Source organism: Marmota marmota, unplaced genomic scaffold (genome assembly GCF_001458135.2).
Source record: "Marmota marmota marmota unplaced genomic scaffold, marMar, whole genome shotgun sequence".
Classification (NCBI taxonomy): domain Eukaryota; kingdom Metazoa; phylum Chordata; class Mammalia; order Rodentia; family Sciuridae; genus Marmota; species Marmota marmota.
In genome coordinates, this window is record NW_026000048.1 from 18638728 (window position 1) to 18656995 (window position 18268).

The window sequence follows — 18268 nt, forward strand, 5'->3', positions numbered from 1 at the left end:
ATACAGTTTTAATTATTTCCTGAGCACTTCACCGCATTTGTCAAGGAATAACAATGCACTAAAATTCTCACGCCATTTTTATGCCATGAGAACTGACATGTAGTATGTACTGGTTGTGATTATATTGCTGAATTGTGATTCTTGTAGCATGTTGTGTTTGTATATATATATCATATGCGCAGATTGGCATAAATAATGTTTACTTTTTCACTTATTCACATTGCATATTTACATTAAATAAAAGTTTTTTTTTAAATAAAAGCTTTGATTTAAAAAATTGATTCAAGTAATTGTTACACTGTATGTCCCACATTGTATACCATATATGATGTACTAAACATCTTTAAAATTATTATGTTTTATAAATATTTTATACTTGATTGATTTGCTCAAAACTACTTATTGAGTTCCAAGTCTAAATCCTAAATGTTAGGACAGGAGCACAAAAGACAAACTACCTGAGCTCACAAGGTTTACATTTTATTGAGGAGTGCCTGGGTCTGTGTGAAAAAGACAATAAACAGATATATAAACAGGTATGTTTAGGACAGAATCAGGGAAGCTGCAGTGTCCATTAATAAACCAGGTTGGAGACTGAGTGTAAACAATTCTTTCAAGAAATCTTGTCATGAAATGGACAAGACCAATCTGTTGGGAGCTGGAATAAAAAGTAGGGGAAAAAATGAGGGTTGTTTTGCCATTTTCTCCAAGGACATAGCTATAAGAGCAGGTTTCTTGGTATTTCTGGAGATGAGTTAGTAATGAGGCTGGTGTCTGATGAAAAGAGCAATGACCTAGAAGAAATCCTGGGGAAGAGGAGAAGAAATGGGATCCAGGGCCCTTGGCGGGGATGGCGGCGGGGGGGGGGGNGGGGGGGGGGGGGGGGGGGGGGGGGGGGGGGGGGGGGGGGGGGGGGGGGGGGGGGGGGGGGGGGGGGGGGGGGGGGGGGGGGGGGGGGGGGGGGGGGGGGGGGGGGGGGGGGGGGGGGGGGGGGGGGGGGGGGGGGGGGGGGGGGGGGGGGGGGGGGGGGGGGGGGGGGGGGGGGGGGGGGGGGGGGGGGGGGGGGGGGGGGGGGGGGGGGGGGGGGGGGGGGGGGGGGGGGGGGGGGGGGGGGGGGGGGGGGGGGGGGGGGGGGGGGGGGGGGGGGGGGGGGGGGGGGGGGGGGGGGGGGGGGGGGGGGGGGGGGGGGGGGGGGGGGGGGGGGGGGGGGGGGGGGGGGGGGGGGGGGGGGGGGGGGGGGGGGGGGGGGGGGGGGGGGGGGGGGGGGGGGGGGGGGGGGGGGGGGGGGGGGTGGTCTTTTCAGAGAGAAAATATGCAACATGACAAGTGAAGGCTGGTTGATGGATTTGCTGATGGAATGGCTTGTCAATTTCTGATAATGAATCTCTATAAGAATTTAAGGGGTAGAAATTGGTAGAGATTTGGTCTGTAGAGTAAGAGTCACGAGATTGTGGGGAGAGAAGAAAGCATATAGTTGGAATAATTTTTGACTCTTGGAAGCAACAAGACAAGAAATGTGGAGTAGTATTTTCAATTTTGAGGGCCTATTTAAGTTTATAATTCTGCAAATATGTGGGGGAGGAAGAAAAAAGAGATAGGATATTTTGCTACATTTATACATTCATTTAAATATTGTATGTATGGGCTGCAGAGTAGTTTGGTGACAGAGTACTTGCCTAGTGTGCATGAATATTAAAATAGTCAAGTTGAATTAGATGTCTTAAGCTGCAAAGAAAAAATAATATCAATTTAACTCTCTCTTCTAGTGTGACCTCCATTTTTTAAAGTAATAATAGATACATAAATGTATTATTTATTTTTTGTTATAGCTAAAACTTTCTCCATATTATATACCCAGCGACTTTTTCCTTCCTCCTAGTAGCCACCTTCGACTAGTAAATATAAGTAAATCCATACTCAGAGTTTATAATATTATTACTACATGAACGGTATTATTTTGGATGAGTCAATAGTATATAATTATTATGATCATTTGGGTTTTGACTTTTTTTTTTCTGGAAGTAATTATACAATTTATTTTCATTTTTCAGTTTGCTATGCTTTGTGGATAATTCCCAAATTCTCCAACAGCTTCTCTGGAATAAGGATAATTCTGGTGAAAGTAACTGAAGGAAAAAAGACCAGCAGATAAACAATGGACTCTACCCTCTCATTATCCACCTGAAAGCAGAATAATATGCTCCTGTGAAGTTACACCTTCAGGCTTCCTGTTCTAATAAGGGGAAATCCACCTTCCCCAAAGACAAGATGGCACTGAGAAAGAGTGGACCCAAACTCACTAACTCTCATTGGCCATTAGTTTCCCTTTATGTTTGTATTCCTACAATTAGGAATTCTAGGTGCTCAAAATTCTTTTCTTGAATCTTGTCACTTCTCATAATTTTTTTTCTTTTTTGGGAACCAGAGATTGAACTCAGGGGCACTCGACCACTGAGCCACATCCCCAGCCCTAATTTTTTTTATATTTTATTTAGAGACAGGGCCTTACTGAGTTGCTTAGTGCCTTGCTTTTGCTGAGGCTGTATTTGAACTTGAAATCCTCCTACCTCAGCCTCCCCTGCTGCTGGGATTACAGGCATGCGTCATCTCACCTGGCTCTTCTCATAACTTTTGTGTTCTTTTGTTTAGGTGATGTACAAGCACAAGTTCTAGTCGCCACTTTTGATGTTCCAGAATGTATTCAAGATGCATGAACAGGTTAATAAAATTATGTTCTTCTTTTTTTAATCTTGTTCACTTATCTTTTGTCAGTCTCATTCACAGGTTATCACTCAAGGAACCTAAAATGGGTAGGAAATAGTATTTTCCTCCACTAAAAAAGGAACAAATATAATTTTTAATCCTAATAGGCTCCCCTTTATTAAATGAGACATCATAATTTACTTTGGTTTAAATGCAAATGTTTGATGCTAGACAAATAATTAATATTATTTAAAAATAACTTTGTTAAAGAAATGAAAAAAAATGTTTACAATAAAATGAAAGTACAAAAAATAGCTTTCCAATGATTTACAGAAAATAAGATTCCTGTTTTAACAATAAAGATATATTGGCATTAATTTTGGTTATTTCTGATATTTGGGTAATTAGCCTTGAAGAACTTATGAATTTTAAAAAATTATAACAAATATATATATATTATTTTTTTTTCAATACAGAAACACAAATGTCTTTCAAAACAGCACAACTGCATGAATTGAATTTTTTTTCTTATTTAGATATGGGCTTTTAAAAAAAATTTATGATTCTCTGAGCACCTTAGATTAATAAGCAAATTTGCTTTTGATGTATACAAAGGACATGTCATTTTCATCCTAGAATCAAGATAACATTTTAAGTCAATTACTAACAAACTGGACTCATCATCATGAACCCTAGGAAAGCTATTAAAAGAAGAAAAATAAATGAACAGGGAAAACCATTAGATATTATAGTGCCACCTGAGAATAAGTGAATCAAAATTTCCTGGAGTGGGTAATCTTTGTGAATAGAAAATGTTTTGGAACCAGTGTTGTGAAATAATACAAAGCAAAAGACATTAAATAAGATCTAATTAATCATTAAATTAACAATCTAAATAGCAGGCAAGTTGAAAATAGTGAAAATTTTGATTTTTTAATTTAATACTGGAGCTTTAGATGGAGTAAAGGTACTTCATTTTATTTCTTTGGCTAATTACAAGATTAAAACCTGAACAAAACATGCAAGTCACCTGCAATGAGAGTCTGAAAGGTGGAGAAAAGGAGCAAATTGTCTAGGAACCTCAGGAGATCAAGGAGCTAGCTGGGGTGAGTTCTCTTGTTGTTTGTGCTTATTTGTTTGTTTATTTTTTTCCTTCCTTCTTATATATCCCTGCTTGACCAGTGCCTCACACTAGGCAAACACTCTACCACTGAGCTACAACTCCAGCCCCAGTGACCTCTTCTCTTGGGAGTGTTTACCTTGATTTCTTCTACAACAACCTGTTTACCTACTCAACTCACTAATCAGCAGATCTAGGGGTATCATTGAGACTTCAGAATGTGTTTGCTCACTGTCTTTTCCCTTACTGCTTTTGTGATAGACGAGATGTAGGTGATGGGCAAAGCCATTCCTTGGTGGACTGTAATCAAGAATCGTGTTTTACTAGGTAACATACATGACTGCACGAAATAGTGTGAAAAAAACAAGCAGTCGGAAGTTTAAAAACTTGACTTTTCTCCTTCCTCAAATAACTGGATGACTTTAGTGAATAATTTCAGTGCCTATTTTTATGAGTAAATATCACTGTATCCTTTCTTTTATTTATTTATTTTTTAATTTTTATTGTTGGTTGTTCAAAACATTACATAGCTCTTTGTTTGTTTGTTTTTTGTGGTGCTGGGGATTGAACCCAGGGCCTTGTGCATACAAAGTAAGCACTCTACCAACTGAGCTATGTCCCCAGCCCCATTACATAGCTCTTGACATATCATATTTCACACTTTGATTCAAGTGGGTTATGAACTCCCATTTTTACCCCGCATACAGATTGCAGCATCACATCGGTTACACATCCACTGTTTTACATATTGCTGTACTAGTGTCTGTTGTATTCTGCTAAAGTGGATTCCGCTGGAAAGGAATCTCGTTGGCCGAACTCTGGTGATGTCACCTCTCTGCTATGGCGGGCCCCAGGCTCCTAGCCGGAGTGTCTGAAGGGAGGGGTGGGACTGGCTTGTCTCTGGTCTGACTCAATCTCTGGTTTTAGTTACCGTTTCGCTATTTCATAAAGGCTTGGTTAGAGTCCCTTCACGTCGCCTGCTGAGCTGGGCCGGCAGGGGCCATTTGCAGAGCCGGGCGGGCGGGGCCGTTCGCTGATCCGGGCTGGCGGGGGCTGTTTGCAGAGCTGGGCCGGCAGGAGCCGTTCGCAGATCCTCACTGTATCCTTTCTATGTCTCCAAAATGTTATAAATATTGTTTCAAGAGTAGGAAAATATTTTGAAATCTTAAAAGGAATATTATATAAGTACAACAATAGTGCTCATTTTTCATCAGTAACAAATGACGAATAAAAGGATTATTTCTCTGCTTTCTTTTTTTTTTTATTGTCTGCAATTTGTATTTGGGGTATTTCTCTGCTTTCTTGTCTGTGCAGGCATCTACTCCGAAATGTAGTTGGTGTCCTTGTTATTCTCATTTAAAGATCAGGTTAGGTACAGCCTCAATGAATACTTTCATCTTAAAATTCTTCTAAATTCCATTCAAGTCTTGGCTTTGCTGTATACATTTTGTTGCAAATATTAAGTTGATGTACATGTACTCAATTATAAACACAGTATATGCTGGTATTGAAAAGTGCACAGTCAATACCAACAACAAATGGTAAAGGTTTGTTCATTTAATTTTTTCCTTCTGGGGACTCAAAACTCCATCTAATAATTGTACTCTTTCATATTAACATAGTCTGTGATTGCATTAATAGTTACTACTTTTTGGATATTAAAAAAAGCTAAAAGGTTGAAGGAATGGGTATTACAATATGTCCAGTTATACGTTGGAAAGTGAATTTGAAACCTGGTGTTTTCCCTCTGAGGTGCCTATTTTGTCATGTTCAAGGTAGCCATGGTGCTCATCAGATGCATCATTTCTGACATTGAAGTTGTTTTCCTTGGTTTGCTCTCTGAAATTATATTCTCGTTAATATTCATCTGTCATTTGTTTTCCTTTCTACCAAAGAAAAGTTGCTCAGTGAATTAGGAATTATGACATTGGGGGAACTGCAGCATAGCCACCTCTTTCTCCCAGAAAAAATGAGCAAGCTCACATTAGGGTAAATAGGAAAATACAGCACATTTAACCATAAACCAACTCTGGATAGAACTATGCTCATCATGGTTAATTAGGTTTCCCTTTTATGAAAATGTAACAAAGTGAACAAACTTTCTTGAATTAATGCCATTGAATTTTGACAGTAAGGTATTTTGTTTGATTAAATGTTTATGGGAGAAAATAATGCTTTTGAGTGATGACAATAGTTCTAGATTCTTAAAAGCAAAGCAAAATAAAACAAAAAAGGACTATTTATTCTCATGGAGAAAAGTGAAGGTAGTTTATAAAATTGTTTGAGTATTTTAAAAGGATGTTTGACTACTATTAAAAGGAAATACACCTAGCATGCTGTCCTTTTACTTTCATTACATTACCATAATAATGACATTTGAAAAGTGTGTCCTTACCTTTTAGACTCTAAGGCCCATTAAGGCAGCAGTCATGCTGCCTGATTCATCTGCAGGAAGCACTTTGTGGTCATCCAATAGTATACATGTTTTGAGTTAAATTGTGCTGAATTTCTTATGTAGATAACTCAGACAGAAAAGTTAGAATCCAAAGACCAAGACTGATGTATCAGCTGGTGCCAGAGACAAGAGGAAATTTCTTCCAATCATAATTCAGTTAGCTTAAGACAAACATGCCCAAGTGTTTAGACCATATTCTGTTGCTATCACTGAATACCACAGGCTGGATAATTTATAAAGAATAAGGATCTGGTTGGCCCATAGTTCTAAAGGCTGGGAAGTTTAAAGATTGGTCAGCTGCTTCTGGAGAGGTTCTTTTTACTGGTGGAGACTATCTGCAGAGTCCCATGGAGGTACAGGAAATCACATGACAGGACAGAACAGCATTTCTAACTTGATCTCTCTTTTTAACAAATCTACTAATGCAATCACATGGGTCCCACCCTGAAGACCTCACTTAATCCTAATTACCTTCCAAGGGATCAACCTGGTGTCAGTTTTTATACCTCTTAATGGGGATTAAATTTCAACATGAGTTTTGGTGGGTGCATTCAAACCACCGCACCAAGCTTCAGGATACTGTGTAACCAGATTTTAACCATATATTTAGGGTCTGTACTTCAGAGGGAAACAGAAGCCATTTGGTCACAGCAAAGATGTGTTTTTATCTCCCTGTCTGGGAAGCCCCAGAAAGCAACATGGACAAAAGATATCAATTGAGACACCTGATGCTCTGCAAGTTTTTAGTCTTCACAGGTAAAGATGCTCTAAAATTTTATTGGCTCAGGCTGGGTGTGGTGTTGCCCACCTGTAATCCCAGTGACTCTGGAGGCTGAGGCAGGCAGGAAGACTGCAAGTTCAAAGCCAGCTTCAGCAACTTAGTGAGTCCCTATGCAATTTAGCAAGACACTGTTTCAAACTAAAACATAAGAAAGGGCTGGGGATGTGGCTCTGTGGGTAAGTACTCCGGGATTCAAATACTAGTACCAAAAAAGGAAGAATAGAATTCGGAAGACATCTTCATAATATCTCAGGCTGTGCACTTTATTTTAAAAAATTCAGTATCTGTTATTTTTCAAGAGTGGATTGGGACAAAAAAGCAGAGGACAAGAAAACGTTCTACCTTAGTACTGCAATACTAAGTGTGAGGCTGAAATTGGGACTTCTATGGAACCAACCACACACCATCTGATTTGAGAAGGGCCTTCAAATCGCTCAGCTGAAATGAAGCAGGAGCCTGTACACCTTATATATTCTGTTTATTGGCTTAGTCAATAAGGAATGAAGAGAAAAATAAATATGCAATTTAAAAGTCATGTTAGGAAACATTGAAAAGAACATAACCCTGAAGATCTAGGCAACAATCTACTCTAAGAAGAAGTAGCTTCCATGAGGCACACAGTTGGTGGAAAGAGAACAGAATGATAGGAACAGGAATAAGATAAGGTGGGTTATATAGCAATTAAGAACAACTGAGTTAAAAAAAATAAAGTAGAATATATATCAGAGGTAGCAAATCTCTAAATAGGTATTTCATGAAAGTGTTTACTGATGAAGAGAATAAACGTGAGCATATTTCCATATGTAGAAGATAAATACAACTGCTTCAACTCTTTGTGCTCTGGTTGCTTAGTCTATAGAGGCACCTATCTCTTAGGGCTATTGTAATAACTCATTTAATATATGTAAGTGCTTAGAATTGAACTGGGAGATATCAAGCATTCTATGAATAGTATCTATTATCATAAACAAATATTAAGCTCTTAATATATACAGCATCTATTAGTAATTATTAGAACTATAAAGGCTACAGCAACTGACATTTTGATAAAAAGTTAATCAGATGACTAGGGGTGTAAATATCAAAAGACTTAGATGGAAAAGAACTCCCTATCCTAAAATAACCCTGGTGGCTAAAAAGCAAAATGTAGAAAAATACACAGAAAAGCCATTTTTATGGTCAGTTTGGTAAACAGGCTGTTTTGTACTTTGCCAATTAAAACAGTCACAAGGTAAAAAAATAAAACCGATTTGTCTTCCAACGCAAACACTTGACTTCATTGATTTTTCATTTCTTTCTAAAAAAAAAATGATTATTTTTAGTGGCATCCCTAAAAAAGGTTCACGTGGCTATATTATTTTCAGAGGTAAGCCACCAAGAGACCCAGGGTGCTTTTCAAACTGTGTCCAGTGCTACAGCGAAAAAATAAACAGCATGAAATTAGAGACAGGTCCAAGTACCATGATAGGTAAATAGAAGAACGCAATGAAAAAAAATGCACATTGAAAGTGTCCTTCATTGGTCTTCTGGTCCCATTCCCTGTCCTTATCCTACCTCATTTACATGTAAGGAAATCTGGGATAAAAGAAGTGAGTTAATTGGGGAGAAATGATCAGACTTATGAGAGAAGCACCATGGTAGCTTCAAGTATCAAGGTTTCTCAACACCTTGAGTGTCAAGGTCTCCCTAATATGACAAAAGTGTTGTATGTCTGAATTGTTCTTCGTTGGAAAATGAATAGAATGACAAGACAATTTCAATGACCACTTCTGTTATATCAGGTTCTGCTGTGAACTGGCAAGAATATCAACAATGCAGGCAAAAGATTGGTGTTAATGGGTTGTGTGCTTACGGGGCAGCATTACTACTTGGTGTGCGCAATTCTCAAATCTGTTCTTATCTTTCAAAAAACATCAAACACCATATACTTTATTTGGTATCAAAATATAGTAGCCACACAGAATAGTGAGAGCTCAGTCAACAAATATTAGCTAGTCATTGTGAAAGTAGCAAAGCAGATACCCAAAAGAATAAGAGATACCTCTTCTCTTGCAAAACCCAATATTTATTTGATGCTTTGTATGGACATGATAGGATTTTCAGAGCACTACTATACTTATTATTCTTTTTTTTTCAGTCCTCAGAATACCCCTATTGAAAAGCTAAGGCAGATGTTGTTTTCATGTTTTAAAGATGGAAATATCAATGTTTACAGAGGTCTCACAAGCAATAATAGCAGATAACAAAAGTGTAACCTAAATTCTTGGTGACAGTTTAATATTATAGAGATTCTTAATGATTCGTGACTTCTACATTTTGAAATTAGTGGCATATTCATCTAAATACAGCATATGTATGTATATAATCTATTCTGATCATTCTACTTTCTTAATTCCTTTATTTCTGAAGTAACCAAAGTGACTGTAGTATACTTGCAGTCCTTCCATCATTTCTTGGTAGCTAGGCAGGGGTTCTCCTTGATGAGTTTACAAGTTGTAGATGCACAGGCCCCAGTGGGGATACCTCCATGGGTTCTGGGGAAAATCATTCCAAACTCTCTTAAGGAAGAGAAAAATCTAAAATAAAAGGCCAGAGGATTGAGTGTGGGCGAATGCACAGTGTCAGAAGGGAATTAATCCAAAGAAGAATAAAAATTCAATGAGTGTAAAAGACAGATCATTACCAAACAAACCTCGGAAACAATTCAAAAAGAGAAAGGATGGGATTAGATGATTGGAGAAATGGGGATAGCACACACGATATCAAAGGTCAAGGAAATGAAGAGACTGTGCAAGTTTTAGGATACCAGGTATGGTCTATAGGTGGAGATGTTTAGTGATGAAAGAAAGTAATATAGAAAACATTGCTAACCACTTTGGGAAAATATTATTTTACTTATACCTGCATGGATGTTATATGTTGATTTAGTAGCAACTATTCCCTTAAATTTTCTAAATAAAAAAATATGGATGGATAGATATTTCAGAATGGAGTTGCAAGTGTTTGTGAGCAGAATGAGGAAAGTCATCAGAGAAAAGAGATTGAGATTGTGATAAAGAGAAATCTCCCAGAGAAAGATGCTTCCTGAGGACAAGGTCAAGAGCACTATTGGACAATTTGATGGACAGCTCTAATCAATACATTGTTGTCTGCTGTGAAATCATCATGCTGCTCACAAAGCAGGTAAATAGCTGAGAACCATTTCCTAGAATGCCATATCTCTACCTATCTGGGAATATTTTAAAAGAGTTCATAGAGGCTACAGATCAACGAATACATAGGACAGAATGGTCAAGCAGAAAAATTAAATAAATAAAAAGTTTTGCTCTGTGAAATACTGCCAAAGTTTGCTGGACCATAACAGTAATAGGAATATTGAGAATAAATGGTGGCACTTCAGCAATGAGTAATTGCCACTGAATATTATTTTAATTGTATGTAATAAGCAAAAATATTTATTTATAGTATTAGCAAATTAGAAAGTTTAAGTGAACATGTTCTTGTTCTCACAAAATATAAGAACAATATATTGGCTATTGTTCACAATATAAAATAAAGCACTCCAAGGTCATTGATCCCTTATTGATATGTTTCAAATATGAAATTATAAATGGTTAGAGTAATTAAACACAGTAATGGCCTGGAATCCCTGTATACCTCAAAAAATTAATATATTTGGTTCAAGTCATTAGATACTCTGCTTTTTAATAAGATCTACAAAATAGTAGAGGTTTTTTTTCTTGATGCCAATTCACTAAAATTATTTAATAGCTTCAAGAATAGAGAATTTACTATATGGTTGGCATTGTTTGGGGCACCTTATTACTGTAAACCTCTTTATTGTTTATACTTAACTAAAAGGTGGATACTATTACTCTCTATTTATAGAATTTTAAAGAGAATGTAATTAATGTGGCCAAACACATGGAGTCAGGTAGAATCAGAGACAGAGGTCAACTCAGACATCCTAACCCCGAGTTCCACAGACTCAGTCATGATACTCTGCCACCTCACACCAATTACGGCAAGTGTGTGGCCCTTTAAGTGACCAGACTTATATGCAAATTGTGAGCAGGTAAATGAGACTCTTAAAAAAAATGAGTATTTATCACACTTGTATTTTTTTTCAGCAATGTGTATGCCATATGTCTAGATATATCTCATATGCCAATAACAAATATGTTTTATCTCAGTTAAGTATAATGAGAATAATTTTGGATAACACTTTTGTCTTATCTCCACAAATATGCACAAGTTTACTGGATCTCTAGGTTCTTTGATATAAAGCTTATCTTCAAAACAGTTACACTGAAGAAAGTTAAGGCCCAGAATATAAATCAGGGCCAGAATATAAATTTATGGAACATAAATTTGGCCTACAAATCACTTTTCATTTCCTACCATTCAGGTATATAGAAGGTAAGCTCCTGGAAACAGATTCCTTGAATAATTTTCAGTATAGAAATTTTTAAAATATTTAATTTTATTTCATTTTTAAAATTAATTTGATCAGAAGACTGTAGGAGAATAAAAATAACACACATTTCTTTTTGATACCAAATGCAATTTCTATAACTTTCCTAGGATTATTCTGACTACAGATTTCCACTATTTGTGATTCTTAACCCTGGGAGTGGTGCTTCAAGCCTGTAATCTCAGGAGAATCCCAAGTTCAAAGCCAGCCTCAGCAACTTAGCAAGGCTCTAACCAACTTAGCGAGACCCTGGCTCTAAATAAAATATTAAAAAGAACTGGGGGTGCTGGGATTGTGGCTCAGCGGTAGAGTGTTCACCTAGCACAGGCAGAACCCAGGTTCAATCCTCAGCACCACATAAAAATAAAGGCATTGTGTTGTATTCATCTATACCTAAAAAATAAAATATTAAAAAAAAAGAACTGGGGATGTGACTCAATGGTTGAGCACCCCCTGGAATCAATCCCCAGCAATGCCCCTAAATAATAAAAAAGTTATTATTAGTGGAGAAGGACTGATTTCTTTTTGTTAAATAAACAGGCAAAAAAAGCTGACCATCCTTTACTCTTTAGCAATTCTAAATACCTGAAATCTTCATATGATTTTTATGCAGCAGGTGGGGCAGGAAGTTGAAACAGTACATAAATATTCAAGAATTCAGTTGTAGAACACACTGATGGGTCTATCTTTTACATTTCTTTTTGGCATCTAATTCTCTTGGTACTCTCTTCCTGATTTCCTCCAGTAATCTGGATATCTTCAGCTTCAATTTTCATGCTGTTTCCCTTTGTATTTACTGTATTCAACACAGAGAGGTATCTTCTATGGGGAACTTTTTTACCCTAAGTGCTTTTACTTTAAGAACATTGAATTTCTGATTCGAGTGAAAAGTTATTTGTTTGCAATCGAGAGTAAGTGAAAGCAAAGGAAGGCAGCCATTTATTACAGCAAATTTTCCTTCTCAAAATACAGTGAGAACAAGAAACTGCACTACTTTGTGGTTCATCTATGTCACAATATTGATAATGGTCATTCACCCCAACATTGGCGCTCACCTTATAAATCAACCAAGCACTGACAAAATAAAACCGACCTTCACTTACAGGCTTGAATGATGACTGTGGTTGGCTAAATGTGTTCTGCCACACGTCTTGTTAATAAAATGTACTGAAAAATTCACCATTTTTTGGATGAAATTTTTCTTTCCCTTTTCTTAATCTTAGTTTAGTCTTTTATCCATCAAAACTGTTCGTTCCCACTGGAGGGAGCTTGCCAGGGAGGCATTGCAGGTGGATGGCAGTACATATAGGAGGTGATACATCATTTTGTCACTTGAAGAAAATCACAAATTCATTTGTTCCCACAGGAGACAGTATTATGCTATAGACTCGACAGCTGTCTATTCTGAATGCTGGACATGTCAGAAGCCACTCGATGTATTCATGATAACCCTGATTATGGTTAAGAAAGAGCTTAATTATAAAGCTAACACTTTTGGCTACAGTTCTACTTGAATTTAGTCATTTGAATGAATCTATTGGGAAAGAGGATCATTTCTCAACAACAAAGGAACACCCAGGTTATCTCAATTAGGGTTTCAAAAACTGTAAAGAGAAAAAAGATATAATAATGGGGGGAAACCCCACTAAAACAAACCACTAAAGAATACCTTAGATATTATTCTGAAGTTTATATAGACTATTTGGAAATTGCCCTTGATTTATCTTCACAGAAGAACAAAGGCCCAGAGAAGTACATATACCATAATAATAAGAAATGACAAGAGAAAATTTGAACAAAAGATAAATGAACCTTAAACTCCTTCCCAAGGATTTCATTTTGCTTTTGAAAAAACTTTTAACATTTTTTGAAAATAAAACTTGGATCTAAGGCAAAAAAATACACTCAATAATTATCTTGATTTATTCTTGGGATACAAAGATCTTTTCTGCATTTTCAAATTGAAAGTGATTTTCAGTGTCCCCATTTTAAAGACATGCCATGAGCTTCTCATATTTTATTTTGGACAATTCACTTTTGAAACACAAGTCATATGCATATCTCATGCACCTTCCCAGTTCATTGGGGCTCTTCTAGTCAAGGTTGCTAATAATCTGCTGGCTGCTCACAACTGGACAATTTCTGGTCACTTCTTCCTTTGCTCTTCACTATTTGGCAGTACCAGCTATCTTCATTGCTTAGGTTTTTCTCTCTTATAATCCTTTCTGAATTCTGCTTGGTTCTTACATTTATACATTGATGGTTCCAATATCGAAACCACTACCTCTATGGGCTGTAGATGTGGCTCAGTGGTACTGCTCTTGCTTAGCATGCATGAGGCCATGGGTTCAATCCCCAGCACCACAAAAAAATTTCTAGTTCTACATGTGGAGAGCTACTAGCTTAGCAGAAAACTTTGTACTGTGATGCACGGACTGCACATTTTCTAGCTATTTCTCTTAGAGGTAGATGTTCTTCTCATTGTATAAACAAAGAAACTGAGGTTCAGAGAGTTTAAGTAACTTGGTTAGATCATACAGCTTGATTTTAACCAGAATATCAGAGATAAACAACTAAAGAATTTCTGACCAAAATGTTGGGTCCTGTTATTGCACTACATTGTTTCTTTCTCAACAATCTTGCCTAAGCCCCAACCCTCCTAAACAACTTTCCATGGGACATATTCACATGAATATTCTACAGGTGCTTGAAGATCAGTACATCTAAGTTGAATTCAGAATCATCTACAAAACTTTCTAATGTATCTGCCTCTCTCATCAAGGATTATTATTATTCCTAGGAACCCAGTTGTACAACCAGTGGTTTGTTATCTTGTGTCATTCATTTGTACTCAGCCCTATTTGTGATCCGTTTTTTTCTAGATTTTGTGTCTTCTGCTCTGTTCCCACAGTCATAGCTATCATGTAAACTCTCATCTTTCCTTGCCTTAATTTAAATAAGTAGCCTTTAGACCCAGTCATCTTACTTCAGAGTAGTACTGATCTACTACTGACTCCAGAGCATAGGAGGAAACCAAAATATTTCTCCCCAAACTATAAATTGTTGACTTGGGGACAGTCAAGCTGCAGGGGAAATCTCTACCCTCTCTCTGATTGCCTAAAAGCAGGACAGAGAGTCACAAAGACAAAAGGGCTTCCTAATCTTCTGCTCCACTTTTCCTGCCTAAATACTGGAATGCTTTCTGATCAGCTCAGAGAGGGTCGGGCCAGAGGTATCTGGGAGCAGACTTTCTTTCCAAAATTTATCTTCCAACAGGTTTTTCCACCTCGGAAGCTTGGGACTGCTTTCCCTTTGTCTTGTCACTTCTCTAAAATTTATTTATTTATTTAAACATTATTTAATGAACACTCCCAACCATAGGCTTCTGTTGCTTTTTGCCCACAGGATGTTCACTGCACAAATTGATAAACTTACATGTGTTTCTCTTGTTAATCTAATCTTTTGTTATAGGAATCTGTCCCAAACACAAACTTATGAAAGCTGAGGGGAAAATAATATTAATTTCTTCTTTTTAGTATCTTCCATAGTGACAGTGATTTTTTTTTATAAAATTCAATTCCAACAATGTTCCTCCTCATTTATTCCAGGATAGAATTTAGACTCTTTGGTGTGGCATACGTGGATTTCCATGATCTGCGTACCTTTGGAATACTACCTTTGATTCCTCTGAGTATGAACTACATGGATTACACTGCAGTTTGGAAAATATATCTTTGCACATTTGGTTCCTTCTTAGAAGATATATCTCTTTGTATATTTGGTAAATATCTATTTATTCTTCAAGAATCACTTTAAAAGCAGTTAATATAAGAAGGGTGAAATAGAAGTTCCTCTCAGGATAAACTTGTTCATACCTGGCAATGTTTCTCCAGTTCCCATGTCAGCTAGGGTATCAGCATGAGATTCAAGGAGAAATCTCTCACCCTAGACTTGAATTTGGAGCTGGTGATGATGCATCATGGGCATCACTGGTCATATGGTAGTTTCATTAGTTGTCAGTTTCTGGGACAGTATTGCTACAAGCTTAGCTCTAGTGTCAAGTGGCAGCAACTTTGGTATGCTTTCTCCATTGTAAAGTGACATGAATCTGGCCCTTGTTTCTGGCTTCACAGTGCCCAAGCTTTATTCTCTAGCTTCTTTGGTTATGCAATTTACTTCTTCTTCTTTTTAATAAAAACTTCACACTTAAATCCACCAGGGTAGTTTCTGTTGCTTGTAACTGACAGCACTGATTGCTGTGCTCAGGCAGGATAAAGCAAGACCTACTCTCTGATCTGAGAGCATTCTTTGCACAGGGCTATTATGCACATATCTCATCATGTTGTGGCTCTATTGCTCATCCGTCTCTCTCACTATATTAATCATCTTGAAGCTACAATAATTGCCTTCTTTATGTTTTTATCCACATCCATCACGAGTCTCAGTATCTCCTAGTGCTCAGTAAGTATTTGTTTTGAATGAGGGAACTACTTAATGAATAACTCAATAACTGCTGTTTTGAAGTACTCTGCTTTTCCCCATGATGTTTTTTTTTCTTCTTAAAATAATGGCCCTCTTTCAAAATTAATAATGAAGCCCAAGTAGGCTAAATTTGCCTACAGTGAATCTTACGATTTAAAGTGTTTTCTAAGGACACAGATTTGAGAGATCAAACAACCCTCTTGCTTCTCTGTTGAGGAATCTCTCTGGTTAAATAAGAGATGCATCACCATAGCACATCATAGCCTCTTCAAGAATGCACTAGTTCTGGTCAGTTTCACTAACTGATCTTCAGTTAGCAAGAACATCAATTTCCTAACTATGATAGTTCATTGCAAATTTACCGTCATTAAAACAATACCTACATTTGGACTTATGACCAAATTTAATTATTATTATTAATAGATAAAAATGACAAATGGTATTGTGTAAAATATTATATTATTGATTTAAAGTATCCCATTTGGGCAAAAACAGAGACCATTCTTTGATGTAGACAAGAGGTTCCAGAAAGATGGGGAGGCTGGCTTCCTATTGTCCATGCAGGGGACTTGGAAGCCACATCCAGTGCATTTTCTGTACAATCTTCCACTGTCAGGATTAACTGTTAGGTGAAAGAGGCTCCCACTATTACCATCAGTAGAAATCCTACCTCCATTAATGGGAGTCAAAGAAGGCCAAGTATGGAGGCTGAGCTGAATGGAAAGATGTTAAAATGTTGTTACAGAGATATTAGTTGAGGCTCCAAAATACTTTTATTGACTTTACAATCATGTCTCATAATTATCAATCTATGTGTCTGTTTCTCCACCATTCACCCTGAGAATAAGAATGCTGTTGAAGCCGGGCAGGGTGGTGCATAACTGTAATCCCAGCAGCTCAGGAAGCAGAGGAAGGAGGGTATGAGTTCAAAGCCAGCCTCAGCAAAAAGCGAGGTGCTAAGCAACTCAGTGAGATCCTGTCTCTAAATAAAATACAGAATGGGGCTGGGATGTGGCTCAGTGGTTGAGTGCCCCTGAGTTCAATCCTCAGTACTCTACCCCCCAGCAAAAAAAAAAAAAAAAGAATGCTGTTGAATTGAATGCTACTGTTCATCTTCATAGCTGTAAACATAGCACTTCGTACATTTTTAAAAGTAAATAAGTCATGACAGAATAAAGCCCATCAGCCAATTCCCTTTAACAACATTTTAAAAGCTACTTTCTACAATCAACCATAATTTTTTCTATTATCCATTTGATGACTCAGAGACCATTCCATAGTGTTTTTATTTTATTTTATTTTTTTTGGTACGGGGATGGAACTTTGGGGGTGCTTAGTCACTGTGAGCCACATCCTGAGCCCTATTTTGTATGTTATTTAGAGACAGGGTCTCACTGAGTTGCTAAGTGCCTGGATAAACTGCTGAGGCTGGCTTTGAACTCCTGATCCTCCTCCCTCAGCCTCTCAAGCTGCTGGGATTACAGGTGAGAGCCACCGTGCCCAGCCATAGTATCTCTCTTATTCTTTCCAATGATTGCATGTTTCTTCAGTTTCTCTTCTGTTGTTCCAAGATATTCTGAACGATGTTTTTTATTCATTTTTATGTCGTGTTAAAAACATATCTCACGGGGTTGGGATTGTAGCTCAGTGGTAGATCACTCGCCTAGCACTTGCAAGGCCCTGGGTTCGATTCTCAGCACCATATAAACATAAATAAATAAAATAATGTGTCCAACTACAACTTAAAAAAATTAAGGAAAAAACCTAACATAGTGATTATAGTTGACAACTAATAAACATATAAACTTAAAATTTTAATCAATTCTAATAGATATGATATTATTTATTAACTATAAGAAATGCCTAAGATATTTAATTGATTCTCATAACTAATGTCTTTCTCAAATACCTTAAGGAGCACTCCAAGATTAACCAGATGGAAAACAAAATATACAAAGTACCCATTTTTGTAACAAATCTCTATCACAGGAAGTTTCCGATATTAACATTGAAAACATTAATTGGCCTCAATGAGTATTGAGCCTAAATTGGGCCATAATCCTGGCTTTTCTTGAGATAAATTACTTTCCTTCTTTAAGCTTCAATTCTCTCATCCATAAACTAAGGATATCTAAAGTATTATAGCATTTCACAGAAAAGCTTTGATGATTACTTAATGCAATGTATGAAAATGCCTGGCTCTGAAAACTCTAAAAAATTTTTATCATCTCTTATGGTTTGGATATGAGATGC

The 18268-nt window shown here is 37.3% G+C and overlaps 1 long non-coding RNA gene across 1 annotated transcript in view; it reads left to right on the forward strand.

Moving 5' to 3' along the window:
- Positions 1 to 4127: 4127 nt before the first annotated feature.
- Positions 4128 to 18268, forward strand: part of LOC125619588 — a 22390-nt gene continuing 8249 nt past the window's right edge. Inside the window, exons 1-2 of the long non-coding RNA XR_007351129.1 lie at positions 4128 to 4138; positions 10046 to 10051. This is a non-coding gene — a long non-coding RNA (uncharacterized LOC125619588). The remainder of the gene's footprint in view (positions 4139 to 10045; positions 10052 to 18268) is intronic.